Below are 16,903 nucleotides of genomic sequence, written 5' to 3'. Positions count from 1 at the left end.
ACCAGGATTGGAGATGAACTTACTTTCCGTGTCATAACTTCAAGGCAAAGGGTATGACATTTTCTTCATCAAGGAGAAAGTATACGTCAAACACCTGAGCTGGAAAAAGAAAGTGCAGATCGCGATCATAAGTAACAGGTTGTACAGACTACATTAGAATCACCAATGGCGCTAATAGGCAGTCACGGAGACAAGGATTTGAACGAACTATGGCACAGAAGAATGGGACATTTGCACCACGGGGCTCTGAGAATTCTTAGGAACACTGTAACAGGAGTTCCAAATCTTAGTATAGAACGAGATGATGTATGCAGAGGATGTGCTCTGGGAAAGTATGCCAAAGCAAATTTCCTAGAAGTAAAAATAGGGCCAAGAGTGTAGTAGGATTGATACACTCAAATATATGAGAACCTATATCCACTAAGGCTCTTAATGGTGCTAATTACTTCATCACCTTCATTGATGACGAGTCAACAAAAACTTGGATTTATTTTCTGAAAACCAAGGACGAGGTTTTCAGTCGATTCAAAGAGTTCAAGGCTCTGGTGGAGAATCTTGCTGGCAAGAAAATAAAAGTTTTGCGCTCAGATAATGGTGGAGAGCATGTCAATAAGGACTTCACTGATTTTTGTGCTAAGGAGGGCATCATAAGAGAGTGGAAAACTCCTTACAATCCGGAGCAGAATGGAGTAGCAGAAAGGAAGAACAGGACTGTCGTGGAAGCAACTAGGGCCATGATATATGATCAGGATATGCCAAAATTCCTGTGGGCAGAAGAATGCAACACGACACTCTATGTTCAGGATAGAACTCCTCATCGAACATTGGGCAAGATTACTCCAGAGAAAGTCTTCACAGGGAAGACACCTGAAGTCAGTCATTTTAGGATATTTGGGAGCTTAGCATATTGCCACATACCTGAGGAAAAGAGGAAGAAGCTGGATAAAACTACAAAGAAAGGATATCTAGTGGGATATATCAAGAACGCTAAGGCATACATAATCTATCTTCCAGGGAGCAGGAAGGTAGTAGTTCGACGAGATGTGAAGTTCATGGAGGATAGGGCTTTTCAGAAAATCTTGAGAAATGCCTTCCGAGGAGCAGTCAAAAGAGGAACCGTTGGTCAAACTTCTTCAAGCAACGGAAGTAAATAATTCTTCCTCAGATCAGGAAGAATCACAGGAGGAGGAGGAGCTAACAGAAGCACCTGCTGGCAGAGGAAGAACGAGCAGGGAACTTCGTCAGATTCTGCGAGATGCAGAGGATTTCATCGGTGCACCAAGGAACAATAAGAGGGAGCGAAAACAACCAGATAGATATCAAGCATTAGTAGCTCAGGATGGGGAGCCTGCGAATTTTCAGGAGGCTTCTCAAAATCAGGTTTGGTTGGATGCGATGGTATAGGAGTACAACTACATAATGGTGAACGATGTCTGGGAGGTAGTGCCAAGGCCTCAAGACAGATCTGTGGTAGGTTCAAGATGGATCTACAAGATTAAATATGCTGCAGACTATAGTCTGGAAAAATACAAAGCCAGGTTTATGGTAAGGGGTATGCTCAGAAGGAAGGAATTGACTACGAAGAGACCTTCACCCTAGTAGCTAGGTATACATCTATTAGAACCGTGATATCTCTTGCAGCACAGATGGGATGGGAGATTCATCAGATGGATGTCAAAACAACATTTCTAAACGGGGTGATAGAAGAAGAGGTATACATTAAACATCCAAAAGGCTTTGAGACAGATGAGAAGAAGTCTCATGTATGTAGATTGAAGAAAGCCTTGTAGGGGCTGAAACAAGCACCTAGAGCATGGTATGGTCGAATTGATGGCTACTTGCAGAAGATGGGATTTGTCAAGAGTGAAGCAGATCCAAATCTCTACTATATGGTTTTAGAGAATGAGCCTCTAATCCTAGTATTATATGTGGATGATCTCTTCTTGACAGGATCATCCAGACTCATCGGGGACTGCAAGAAGAATCTAACCACAAAATTTGACATGAAGGATTTGGGACAAATGCATTATTTCCTAGGGTTGGAAGTTTGGCAGCAAGAGGGGGAGATCTTCCTTGGAAAAGGGAGATATGCTACAAAAATTCTAAAGAGATTTAGGATGGAGGATTGTAGACCCATGGCTACTCCAATGATCATCAACTGGAAGAAATTTGATGCATTGAAAGACAAGGATGTTGATCCCACCTTATACAGGTAGCTCATAGGGTCCTTGATGTATCTGGTCAATACCAGGCTAGACATTTTTTACGCTCTAAACACCCTCAGTCAGTGCATGGTGGAGCCGAAGAGGGCACACTGGGAAACAACCAAACATGTTCTCAGATATATACAGGGAGCAGTCGATTATGGACTCTTGTACACCAGGAGTAAGGATATCAGATTGAGTGGATTCACTGATGCAGATTGGGCTGGAATTGGAAAAGTACCTTTAGTTACTGTTTCAACATTGGATCGGGAATGACCTCCTGGTGTAATAGGAAACAGAAATTCGTAGCTCTAAGCTCAGCTGAGGCAGAATATATGGTTGCAAGCACAACTTCGTGCGAGGCCATATGGCTTAGAAATCTGCTTGTGAACTTATTCAGAAGGAAGATGGAGGCAACCGGGATCATGTGTGATAATCAGAGTTGCATCAAGCTCTCTGAGAATCCAGTGTTTCACGATCGGTCAAAACATATCGATATCCGGTGTCACTTTGTTAAAGACTGTGTCCAATGAGGAGCTGTACAGTTGAGCTACACTCCTACAGGAGAACAGGTGGTAGACATCCTCACCAAGGCCCTTGGAAGAACAAAGTTTGATTATTTCAGGGAAAATATGGGGATGATAAAGAATCCATTTCAGTAGCAGAAATGGGGGTGATGTTGCAGTGCAGTAGCATTCAGTAGTAGCATGATGCAGCATGATGAGAAGAGGTTGCAGTATAGATGTAGTGTTGGGAGAAAGGACAAACAATAACACGAATGTAGAGGGAGTTGCAGTGCAGATGCAATGTTGGGAGAAAAGACCAGTAGCAGCACGGATGCAAGGAGAGTTGCCGTACGGATGAAGCAGTGGCAGAGGAAGTGCCATGGGCAGCAGTATAGAATGCATCAATGCAAAGGATTTTGGGCAGGGAGGCCTAGCATCAGCACAGGTACCGGTGCTGTATAGTCAAAGTGATGCTCAGTATGGAGTATTACTAGAGCACAATCCTCGCTAAGAGGGAGTGTTGATTTTGGGTAGCATCAAATGTGCTCTAGCCATGAAAATTGGTGGAGAGGCTAAAGCACATGAGATCTCCAAGACCCATAAATGGTTTGGGCAGATTCTACACGGTTTGGGAGATATTAAAATAATTAATATTTTTAATGGAGTTCCTAAGTCTAAACTTAGAAAAAATAAAATATTAATGGGTATTAATATAAAACTGGGTTAGAAGGTTCCAAAAGTCATGGATGAAGCCAAATCTAATCTTAGCCGTTGATTAGAGAGTTAATCTCAGCCGTTGAAGGACCAACAGGGAAAGTATAAGAAGAGGCTTGAGGGTCAGTTGGAAGATAAACCGAGGGAGACTAGTCAGTTTGATTTCTGGAGCAAGGTTAGCTGAGAAATTCGAACTACTGGTCTGGAGAGCAACAAGAGGTAGCAGGTACGAAATAGAGAGTCAGGAACAACACGAGAGGATCAGCACAGAGGTTAGAGAGGTAGACCCAGAGCCTCTCAGGCAGATGTAGAGGCAGCAGAACTACGTAGTCATTAGAGGGCCTACGTGGGTGATGCAGAGAGGCCCAGTGCTGATGCAGAGGGTCTGGGAGCTACGCAGAGGCTAGCAAACTTGTTGCTGAGACTGAGAGAAGTGTGAGAGAATTTTTCTCTGTTGGTTAAGCTTGTGTGGCAACCAGTTGTACTAAATAATTGCTGAATAATAAAATCCTCCTCTACTGCACCAGTTTTCCCGCATTGGGTTTTTCCGGGGACAATTGTCCAAAATATTTGTGTTGATGTGTTTGATTCTTGTGCATGTATTTGTTTCTATATTATGGTGTGATATCTGCAACAGAATTTATTTTAATGTTTATTGAAGGGTTTTCGTAAATAACTTATTGGGAAATAAGTAGGTAAAATAAATTAGTGGTTGCAGTGATAGAATTTTCACATATCCCACCACGTGAGTGCTAGTTGTAGACAACATCCACAACTATTTTTCCGGTAGCCCTACATTAACCCATCTAGATGTTATTCAAAAATAAAAAAAGAACATCAAATCAAAATTACCTTTTGTGATGGCCTTTCATCATGACATCTGTTTTCTTGCAATATTAACATCCCACACATATATTTGACACATCTCCAAGATATACAATGTCAAGGGTCTCCTTCTTTTCCAGACTTCATCAGGGTCTTCATATCTTTCCCATGGAGATATCATAGTCAAATCTTTTAGTCATTGGATTTTGATTGCCTTCTCCATAGTTGCATCTTTCATGATCTCTTCCTTTCTTTATTCACACATTGCTTCCCAGGAACTTCCAATCGTAGTTCCTTCATTTTTATCAACCACCTCATATTCCATATGAGGACTTATTATGTTGATTTCATCTAGTCAATATGTGAACCATGCCTTTATGCATCCTTCCAAAGGAGGAGATCCCTTTCTCTTGATCATGCTCATGAGGTGGAGCATTTATCCATGCTATCTGCAACTATATGACATGACTCAATTTATTAAACATATGCATACATACCTCTTTTCTCCTTTGGTCATCTAGACTTCAGTAGCTTCCTATCCTTGATTGAGAGTGCTTCAATCATCTTTGACATGCTGCATTCTTTTGTCATCTTACCATCATTCTTTCAAACAATGAATCCCATCCAAAGTGGAATTCTCAGCGAGACATTTGCTTCTCCCAAGAGATGAACCTTCCAATGAAGATTCTAGCTGAGGATCCTAATTATCCTCATCTTGCAGATGCTCCTTCCCAATGATGTATGATGATTTCTATACTAGATGACTCACTTCTACCCATAAGTACTACTTATGCTTTTAATGAGGTTATCAAGAGCTACTTCCTTCTAATAGTGACTACCATAAACTTCAGCTATCTTTCAAGCTTCCCATGAGCTCTTGCTTTCAATCATATGCTATTATGATGTCATCCCCTAAAATGATGCATCCTATCATGCTTCTAATGCTTCCTACCATGATAGATATATTTATAGAAACTGAAAAGAACTAGGTGGAGAAGACTTATCTCAATCATAGTAGAGATATTTTACTTCTTCCTTCTTGGATTTCTTCTTTTCAACTTCTTCCACTTCTTCAGTGATATGGGATTTTTCCCTTCCTCTTTTGTTGTCGTCCTTCTTGAGCTTAGGACAATCTCTCTTATAGTGCCCATATCCATAGCATTGAACTTTCACCATATTCTTCTTCCTTTTCTGAGGATCAAATTTCTCAAACTTTCCTTTCTCTTCGCCATGGTAGGGTATGCTCGAGTTTGCTCGTTTGATCCTACATCACTTTTTGACTTCAACCTGGTTTCTTCAATTTTTCATAGTGACCACAACTCATTGAATGGAGTAGCTTCCTTCCCATAAATTCTTGATGTAAAGTTACCCCATTCCTCTGGTAGTGCATTGAGTACTATATTAGTTGCTTCCTTGTCAGACGCTATCTCTCCCAACTCTTGCAGTTGGTTCCTTATTTCAGACACCCTCATAAAGTATCATTCCTTCTTCCTTTGATATCATCATCTTGTAGAGCTTGGTTCTTAATGATATCACTTCTCCTGCAGAACTTACGGAGAATAATTCCACCAGTTTGTCATAAATGTCTTTTCACTTTTCCAATTTTGCTACATAAGGATTCTTTGGGCCCTTATTTCTTTTTTCATGTATTCAGCTAGAGCTTGAGCTTCTTCCTTTGGAGGTTTAGTGACAAAACCCTTAAAATGCTCAACGACTTCATTTTCTATGAGGATCAAATCTATCCTCTTCTTCCATGCAAGAAAGTTTGACAACCCAACCAATTTGTTGCTCTCCTTGCAAAATGAAGTCATTTTGATAGATTCAAATATAGATATAAAGATACTTACTTGTCAAGTGAAGATTCTCCTTGATGTTAATATCTTCAACTTGATGCCTTCTTGATTTTGATGATGATAGAAGATGTCTTCTTGATGAAGATGTCTTCCTTCAAAAGTGATCCTTCAACGAGAGGGAGATCACCTTGATTCCTTGATGATGATGATTACACTTCTTTCGACTTCTCTAGAATGTAGAGACTTTTAGATGCTTCGATGCATAGTTATTCTATGGATGAGCTAGGGTTTTTAGGTGTTCTTACAACTTCAGATTTCAGCCCTTCTTTATACTTTAGGATTGCTGATGTAGGACTGCAATTTCAGCTTCTCCTGCAAAAATCCTAGGTCACACGTGTGGTTGGAATATGGATAGACTTGCCTCCTTTTGACTTCACTTGACCTTGACTCCTTCTCTTGACAATTCAAATTACTAAATAGTCCTTATTTAACCCAAACTTTGGCTCCTTTGAGTGATTGCAATTTTTGGTTTCTACAACTGCAGGATGATGCCCTAACCTTTACATGTGTGGAGGAGAATTAGCCCAAAATAGAGTAGGAAATGCTTCTCTCTTCTTTATTCTTCCTTCGTTCAGTATAGGGCTTCTTTCTCTTTCTTGATCGAACTCTTCCTGATGCTTCTTAGATGCTTTTCTAGTGCTTCGTCCCTTGAATGTCCTTCTTTAAGCTGCCTTTCCTTGTCTTGACACCTTAGCTCTGATACCATGTTGAGAAATCTAGGGTAGCTAGATTAGGTGATTTCTCTTACTTTAATAATTGCTTGTGATGTATTTTTACTTAACTTGATTAAATTCTTCTTACACTTGATTATTATTAGTGTTCTTTATCATCAAACAACTACCAAACAATAAAATGAAAGAGACAATAGGACACAAGATGTAGGCAATCAGCTAGGAAGAAACCTCTCCAACTGAGAGGAAATCCCACAAGAATTCTTCTCTTCTTATAAAACATCAATTGATGAATTCGAAGACCTATGGCCATTGGCCAAGACCCTCCAAGACCAAGTCAAACCTTGATTCCAACAACTCTAGCATTTTCGACTTGCCCAGTAGGTTCTTCTCAAACTTCGACTTGCCCAACACATTCTTTTGCAACTTCGATATGCCCAGCAAATTCTTCTGCAACTTCGACCTACCCAACAAATTCTTCTACCCAGGAAATTCTTTTGCCCAACAAATTCTTTTACCTATCATATGTAGAAACCCTAACACAAAAGAGAGAAAGAGGCCCAAAAACTTCAATCTAGTTCTTCTCCTTCCTTTTCGTCCTTTTTCCATCTTCTATATTGAGAAGATCGAACTTGCTTGAGTGAGTCACAATAAGGTCAAGTTCCTTCTTATTTATAGGCTTGTGAGGGGTACGAATTGCTCTCTTTAGGCTGACTTGATCTTTTTGCCATGGCGAGGTCTTGGAGGGTCTTTTGATTCTATTTTCACTCAAATAAATTTTCTTTGCAATATGTAACATGCCCAAATGGGTCTTCAATACATGACAATGACTCAATTGACTTCATGAAAAACCTAGAAGCACTCAATGGGTGCTTGAACTAAAAATAAATTTCCCTTGAGCATGAAGCCCATGCCTCAAGAATAATAATAAATTTATTTTTCTCTTTTCATTAAACACATAAAATCACGATTACATATGCCATTGTGAAGACCAAACCTAGTTACATATTTCAACAGAAGACACCTAGGAATAATATGCACAAGATCTAGGGTTTCATTAATTTGTGTGGTTCTAGCTACTCTCGAGATCAAGGTAGTGAAGAGAAAATGATTTTATGATATATTTCGGGTACTAAGCTCATACAACCTTCATAGAAGTCTGCAAGTTGATGAAGAATAACTAGGGTTTCCCTCTTAGGGCAAGAGATTTTATGGAGAAAAAGTAAGTGGATGCCCACCAAACTTGGAGGTTAGGACCTAGGTAGATTAGACCCTTAACATGATGCTTAGGCTCTCAATTTCTCCCAAAACTCTCCCAAGGCAATATGCTCTAAGCCCCAGATAGATGTCCTACCTTAAGAGGACTCAAAATTTAAAGAGAAGATTTATGGATAAAAGTAAGGATTGAACACCAAGGACTTGGATTAGTGCCTTGTCCTTTGGGCATATGGAGTCTAGGAGGCTCTAGATAAGCTAAATTATTTCTAAGGAGGCTAGAAATTGATGCCTTAGGTATCAACTTCTAGCATTTACCCACTTCTAAGGAGAATGGAGTTTGATGGAGAGTTTAAAGATTTCATCCACTAGGAGCATTCATTACATGTTATACAATGAATAATATATGAAATCCTCAACTAGATAGCCTTTTCAAAAAATAATTTTCAACAATTAGGGCACAAATTAGCATAATCTAGAAGCAACAATTCCATACATTAGACAATTTCAAGATAAAATTCATCAACAATAAGCACTTACAAGATAACATGTAGTATATCCATCCATAATCCAAAGAAATAGCTCCAAAGACAATCCAAGATAGCTTCCATACATCAAAATGCATCCAAAGATCTCCAATAGCCAAGAAGGAACAAGCGCGAAATTCTCTAAAAAGGTCGAAGTGATGATGATGAGAGAATGAAATAATCTCTCCCTTATTTATACATGCCTAATGAACTCTGCTTAAGCCTAAAAGCCCCTCCAAGGTGTAAAATGATGGTAAAAACTAAGTGAGGTTACAAGCCAACCTCATAGCCAATGTAAAATCATAATTAACCATCCACAAGAGGGCTGAAATGATGACATCATGCATGCGTAGGCCTCTTGAGGGCACGTGTTGGGCTCCTTTAGTGTCAAGCTCAGTGAAGAGGGCTCCAAGAATCATACTCTAGTGGTTGGCTGCTATATCTCCATGAAAATCATTGTGTGGACCCTGGTTTTGTGTTTGGGGCACAAAATAGGTCTCATGGGTCTCCTAGTGATAAGATACCCTGGTTTTGCTCCACGTTGAGGGCTCAGGGGATGGTGCTAGCCATTCCACGTCTCAAGGGGTGAGATAAAGCTCATCCGGTCCTCACATCAACTGCCAAGCCATGTGATCATTACTAAGCCGGCTGGGATACATTGATCCAAGTGCTTCATCTCATGAATAATATGGGGCAAAGTACAAACTGCTATGGTGGTGAAGGTGCTTATGGAATGGAGTGATGCTCTACAAGTGATAGGAGTCCCATGGCTCTTAATGCTTCACCTACAGGGTGTCATAATACTCCTCTAGTGGACCTAGGCCTCAGTTAAGTTGCCCAGTCCATGATGAAAGCCACCTTCCAATTACACACAATGTTAGGTGTTGCATCTTCACCATTAGGTACAATTAATCATTAGTGCATATAAGTGAACCAAGCTTGTCAATCAAGGGAAAATTGACACTTCATATGGGGCTTCTCTTCCAAATTTGGGGTTTTGATCACGTAATAGTGTTACCTCCTTAGGTATCAGTGGCTAATGGACAACCCTATTAGGTGTTCCCAACCCCTAAGGAGAAAGATGGGTCCTCGATACATCCTTCAATCAATAGGTGCCATATGAATACTAATGGAACATATGGGGAAAAAGGGGTCATAGAGCCAAATGCCATGGGCAAAGGGGTAGCAATAATGAGGAAGTCCACATATTGGGTGTATAGATGTGAGGAGGGAGTAATTGTGGATACATGAGTTTCCTCAGCCCTTTTTTTTTCCACCCCTCTTTATTTGCCTTTTGCTTTTTCTTGATTTTTCTTTGTATTACTGCACCAAGCTCCAAGAAATGAGAGCATGTCGTGAATGGTGTATAATAGTTATTACCCCCTTAAAGGTGGGTAGTTCAACGCCTACCAGGGGTTGGGACATGCATGGGTTCCTTTTATGATGTGATGGGGCAATCAGTGGCCCTAGGAACCAGGGTGATGGCCATAATGATAAGGGGTAGAGCTCATGCTTGGCTTTTGCCCACATGCTACTATTAATGACCCCACCATCTTTTGTATTTTATGATTTTCTTTTTCCTTTGTTTCTTGCTTGTGGCCATGATATGATTTTAACTTTATTTTCACTGTGTCAACCTCCGGGGCAACGTTTCTAGGCCCAACATAGATATGAGGACAGGGGAGGGGGTGTGTTAGAACTTGTGGACCCAATGATCGCGTGGTTCCTGAGAAGGAAAATGGTGAATAGGGCTCGTAATGTGCAAAGGGATATGATAAATGTGAAATGGTAAAATAGGACCACACTACCAAAATCAGGGTTTCCCACCTAGTGCCCTTCCTAAAGCCATAGAGCAATAGGGGAGATCCCATGAGACTAGGATTGAAGATTAACCCCCCATTTAAGGTGTGGGAACAAAACCGCGGTAAAAACCCTTCCTTCTTCCAAGTCACCAAAAATCCCTGCCAAAATGCCCAATGAAAAAAAAGCATATGCACCCGATTGTACAATGAAAAAAGCATATGCACCAGATTGTACAATGAAAAACATACCTTTTGGGTTGGATTGCCCACCTTCTAACATGTGCTCTTGACAAATGGGAGAGGAAACATACAACTGATGTTGGTGGCAAAGATAAAATGGCACATCCCATCTGCTACTCGGTGGCTGTCAGGGGTTGTTGGTTTCTAGTTGAAAGAAGATGATTAGGAGAAATGCTCTTCTAGGGGTACCCACTTTTTGTGGGTAACATCAGTCTCCAACTGGGACATGAGCTTATTGTAGAGCGCACGATCCATGTACTTGAGTAAGGAGGTCATGAGAACTCTAGCAATCTCCTGGGATGCAAACCTATATCGTGCACATCACAATACAACTACTGGAAGCATGTGCACTGGGCGTACTTGTATCACCCATATTTTTCATCAAATAATATATCCATAGAGAAGATTAAATCTATTCTAAATGCAAGTCTAATCTACCATGTAATCTACTGTAGCATGAGAACATAATATGATGATAGTAGCTATGCAAACATGATATGCAATGCATCCTATACTATTATGTATAACATGTAATGTCACATACCCTCAGGATGGTATTCTTTTAGAGTTTGGCCATTTACAGGGATAGGGATAACATCTCCTTCAAGGGTTTCGAGTTGATATGAATTAATGCCAGCCATGTCCGATATCCTATAGGGGTCGATCCACAAGTTATCCAAGTCTTATGCACACCAAGCTTTTCCCCTCATTTGTCCCATAAGAGAGCAATAGTTTCAGGTCCTAGATTTCCATCGTAGGCATGTTTATCGAATGCATCTTTCATCTCCTCTTGACTTCGGCCTAGCTAATCAAAGGCCTTCCTACAAATCTCATCAGCCTCGATGATTTGATCAATCCTTGCTTGAATAACATTTTGATGTTCAGGAATGTTTCTCAAACATTCTAACACTGACAATTTCAATTAAATGGGAAATCTCGCCTCGACTCCATAAACAAGTTGAAACGGGCTATATCCAGTGGTATGATCGGCCCATAGGGCCTATTTGATCTTACTATCCCAATTTCGCTTATTTTTCCCTAACGCCCTCTTGATAATTTTTATGAGGTTCTTATTACTAGACTCGGCGTGACCATTTACTTGAGGATAATAATTAGATGAGTGTGCATGCATAATCTTGTAGGTACAACACATAAATGTTAGTGCCATAGAGTCAAATGCTTTAGCATTATCGGTCACAATTTTAGTTGGGACACCAAACCTTGTGATGACTTTCTCTTCTAGGAAGTCCATAACTACTTGGTTAGTGGCTCTTTTTGCAGGCATGGCTTTAACCCATTTTGTAAAATAATCTGTAGCGGTGAGGATCCACTTGTACCCATTACTTGAGTTATCCTTGAATTCGCTAACGAAGTCAAGGTCCCATTGTTGAAAAGGTGCATCCACAACAACATTCTTAAGGGGCAATGCTGGGAGTTGCTTACTTGCAAATAATTGGCATGGTTGACACTTCTTGACAAAATATAAGTTATTAGCAAATATGGTAGACCAATAGTATCCCACCCTCAATAGTTTGTGTGTGATGGTCCTAGTAGCATAATCTCCTCCACAAAACCCAACATGAAATTCCTTGACAATGTCCTTTGATTCTTCTTTACTAACACATCGTAGGATAACCCCATTAGGACTCATCCATCCAAGGCCATCTTGGGTTAGGAAATATTTAACAAACTTTAACCTAAGGTCCCTCCTCTTATGGTCAACTAATCCTGGGGAAACACTCAAGTTTCCCAAGTAATATATAATATCAGAATACCATTCATCCTTCTCAAGTTCAATAGCTATGGCACAAACTTGCTCACCCTCTCCCTCTTTAATGGCCTCATTATTATTTTTGGTTAGTAGTTCGACCAACCCTTTTCCTCTAATAATTTTCTTAGGATGGATATCTAGACCATATTCCTGAATTTTTGATACCCATTTTCCCCTTGATTGCACATAATTAGTTTGTGATAGTATGTCTTTCACAACAGGATATGGGACAAAGGCATATAACTTGTTGTACCCTACATATATACAAAAATGCTTTACTGATTTGACAAGGGCATAAACTTGTTTCTCAGTGAGGGTGTACCTTGTCTCAACATATTTTAAGGGTTTTCTCATAAATGCTATGGGTCGTTCATTTCCTTTGTCATCCTTTTGCATGATTATTCCTGCAATTGTGCCCTTTGATGCGAAGGAATAAACGATGAAATCCTTAGATTAGTTAGAACTAGTGAGTGTGGGCACTGAAGCAATCTTACTCTTAATATCCTCAAAAGATGCATATTTGTTGTTATCTCATACATATGGAACATCCTTTTTTAGTAGGTTGTTCATCAGTTTAACAATCTCAGCATTTGCAACGAATCTTCATACAAAATTGATCTTACCAAAGAATGACCTAAATGCTTATTTGTCCTTTGGGGTAGAGAGCTTTTTAATAGCTTCTATTCTTTTGGGGTCAATGCTAATCCCATCTTTAGAAACAGTATGACCTAGCAATGTCCCATGATCTACCCCAAATATGCATTTCTTAGGATTGAGAGATATGTTATATTGCCTACATATCTCGAACACCTTTCTCAAATGTTTACAATGATAAAATCGTTCTTTTGAATCAACAATAAGATCATCTTGATATACTTGCATAAACTTTCCTATCAATTCCCGGAAAGCAAATTCCATGGCCCTTTGGAAAAGTAGATCCAACATTTAATAAACCAAAAGGCATCCTAAGAAATTTATAAGTTCCCCAATGAGTAGTAAATGCAGTTTTAAGTTGAACTTCTTCCTTTATCACTACCTGATTATACCTAGAGAAACCATTGAGGAATGACATCAACTTAGACCTAACTATATGTTGTAACAAATTCCCCATGTTTGGTAATGGGTAGCTGTCCTTTAAACATACCTTGTTTAGATCCCTAAAGTTAGTACACATCCTAATATTCCCAGTTTTCTTTTGGGTAACAAGAAGGTTAGAAATCCATGAGGATTGCCTAATGGGAGCTATTATACTAGTGTCCACCACCTTTTGTAGTTCTTCTTTAACAAGAGTGGCTAATTTTGGATCGATTCGTCTCAATTTTTGCTCAACAGGCTTAGCCCTTCTTAGAGAAGGATGGTATGTTGTATAACTGCAATTTTATATTCTTTTAAATCTTGATAAGACCAAGAAAATATATCCTTGAATTCTCTCAACAACATTTTGAGGTCATTTCTCTCTTCTTTAGACAATCCCTTACCTATCTTAACGATTTCAGGTGAGGAAGAAGAACCCAAATTGAGCTCAACGAAGTCAGATGATTCTTGAACTCCATTAATTAGGGTTTTATCATCTCTATCAAAACATTTTTCTTCATGTCATTCTCTCCAACATTAATCTCTTGATCTCCTTGAAGAAAACCTGATATCCATTTATCCTCCTTAAAAATGGGTCATTGCTCAGAGTAATCCGGTACTGCAGATTGGATATAGCATCCATTATACACCTTTCATGTTTGGATATTTCTTCATCGAGAATTTGGTCACTCGAAGTAGCTATAACAAGGGCATTAGCTAAGCAATTATTGTTTCTAGGAATTGCCTTTATGTCAAAACTTTGAAACTTCTTTATGGTTTTAACGCTCTTTCTTTGTATGGTATTAACTTCTCATTTTTTGTGTTGAAAGAACATTTAACTTGAGAAACAATCAAATCAAAATTCGCAATGGCTATAAGTTTGCGAATTTGCTTCGAAAGGGCAACATCTAAACCCAATATTAAGGCTCCATATTCAGCCATATCATTAGTACAATCAAATTCAAGTCTTAAAGAGAACAATGCGTGCTTCATTGATGGGGATATTAGGACAAAGCCTTCCCTAGTACTGGACATTGAACAAGCCCCATCAAAGTACAATGTCCAAGTCCCACCTGGTTCTGGGTCCTAGTTAGGTTCCCTTATGTATAATATCCACTCCCCAAATTCATAGTTTTCCTCAAGCAGATCATCATCCGAATCACAATGATGGACTATCAACGACCTAGTGAAAGGTTGGCGGTATAGAAGGGCATAGGAATTCTCCTCCATTGGAATCTTAACATACTCATTATCTATGAAAATAACACCCAACTAGTCCACTAATTCTTTTGAGATGAAGATTCCCCATTCAATAGGGATGTCCATGATAACTATGTCAATACTCATTTCTTTCTCGGGATACCCTTCCAATGATACCTTTTGTCCTTCTATTATGTCGCGGACCTCTACCTTCTTAGAACCAATGGTGCACGTATTATCATATTTTCGGGTTATGTTCAAACCTAATCCTTCCATTATCCTAAGGGAAATAACATGGGCCATTGACTTGGAGTTTAGAACACAGTGTTTTAAGACTTTGTCATTGAATCTAAGGGCTATATAGAATGGATAGGGTCTCATTTGGACAAGATACACAAAAATTGGAGGATCAATACTTAATTCACTAGGTAACCTCTGGGTATCTTGTTCATACTTTAATTTGTTAATTTGGGAACATATGAAACTGTGATTGTAAAACAGAATAGGAAGTTGTTCTTCTATTTCTTTTATGAGCTTTGAAGAAGAGTCATCACAATTCTTAGTAATTGTGTTTATGGATTCTGTTTCTTGTATTGCTTTACTCTGATTGAAAGCCTTATTTTGGGCATTCAAGAGATTAGAAGGTTCACTAGCCCTAATAGTGTATGCCACCTCTCCATCAAAAGCATGAAAATAAACCTCAAGGATCACTTGATCAGGAGGCTTTAGTTTTTCAGGGATCAGTTCAACATAGGTATTGAATCTTTGGTTGAATTCTTCAATAGCTTCACCTTCTTCCTTTTTAATATTGAAAAGGTTTTTATATGATTCAACCACATCCTTCTCCTTTACCCACCTCAAAGTGAAGATGTTTAAGAAACTATCCCATGGTTGCAATGAATTTCTTGGGATAGATATAAACCACTCATAGGCATAGTCCTTAAATGAATAAGAAAACAAGGTCATGACCACATCGTCCTCAAAAGTACCCCTAGCCAAGAAAGCATGGAAGGCCTCCAAGAGTTTTATGGGGTCTCCATTCCCATTTCCACTGAAATTTGGCAAACCATTATATTGGGGAAGAGCATTGGGAGTATTGACCACTACGTGTCAATGACCCATAATAGTACACCCCCTTTTTTTGCAAAAGGGATAGTCCCTGATCAATGTGTTAGTGCTGCCAAGCTATCATCATCAGCTTGATCATCATGTTATATTGTAAACCCTTTCTGCATGTGTAAAATGTAAATAATCTAAGAAGATCAGTGTCGTGTATGTAATTACCTAGGTAAACCTACTTTTCTGGTGATGATCTACATTCTGGGAGGTTTTTTGTCTCACCAATCCATTCTCAGATGGTCGACAGAGTTTTCCTTCAGCCTTACCCCAAAGTCAGAATGGATTTTGTCACTGGGATCATAGGGGAGTCCTAGTGTTCTAGATCGAGTCTATGTAAAAGTAATTTGGAAATAATCCTAACTATTTGGTTAGGTTATTTTGCTACAAATTGTTTGGTCTGCTAGATTATATTTGTGTCGCAGAACTGGGTAGTTTGTGAGGATCTTTTGCAAATGGGTTTTCCCCCTTTAGATGAAAAAAATGTAAAAATCATGATGTAAAGTGTCTTGAGGGCTGGAAAAATAATTTATCCCCTCGTAGGTTAATTAATTAAATTTTCTGGCCAAAATTAATTAAAATCCTAAGCTAGAAATTTGATTAATTGTAGGTCCTAAGTAAATTTAAATTCTTTGAAGGCAAAATTCGTCGGTCCTTAAAAATTAAATTTTAAGAGGTCCAGGGACTAAGGTAAATTAATTATTTTGCTAAATTTTAAGCCTTTGATCCCTAGAGTTAAGTCAAAGTCAAAATTTTGAGGAAATTAATTCAAAAATTTAATTTTTGAATTAATTAAAATGCATTTAATTGAAAAATTCGAATTTCCTCAAGAATTTAAAATTTCGACGGATGAGATTAAAAGGAATTTTGATCCTCATCAGCGGTCGAGATTGCCTTGATGAGGATCACTCGAACTAGGTGTTGGAGGATTTATCTTTAAATAGAGGTCATTTGTCAGTCAGTATCATCCGATCTTTTGATTGTGTACTAAGCGAAAATCTCTCTTGTAATATTTTTATGAGCAATAAATAATGACTTTGGGTTAATTTCTGCTGGTGTTACTCTTCGTGGAAATACTGTAAAATGTGTCATTTTCATGCATATATTTCTTTTTAGCCATTGACGATAACTTTTTGAAGAGTGATTTGAGTACAGGTATCTTGCTCAGTCGTTGGGGTTTGAATG

The sequence above is a fragment of the Pinus tabuliformis genome, chromosome X (genome assembly GCF_031772625.1).
Source record: "Pinus tabuliformis cultivar Carrire ecotype Pingquan chromosome X, CPIR1, whole genome shotgun sequence".
Classification (NCBI taxonomy): Eukaryota; Viridiplantae; Streptophyta; class Pinopsida; order Pinales; family Pinaceae; genus Pinus; species Pinus tabuliformis.
This window is presented reverse-complemented; position numbering follows the sequence as displayed.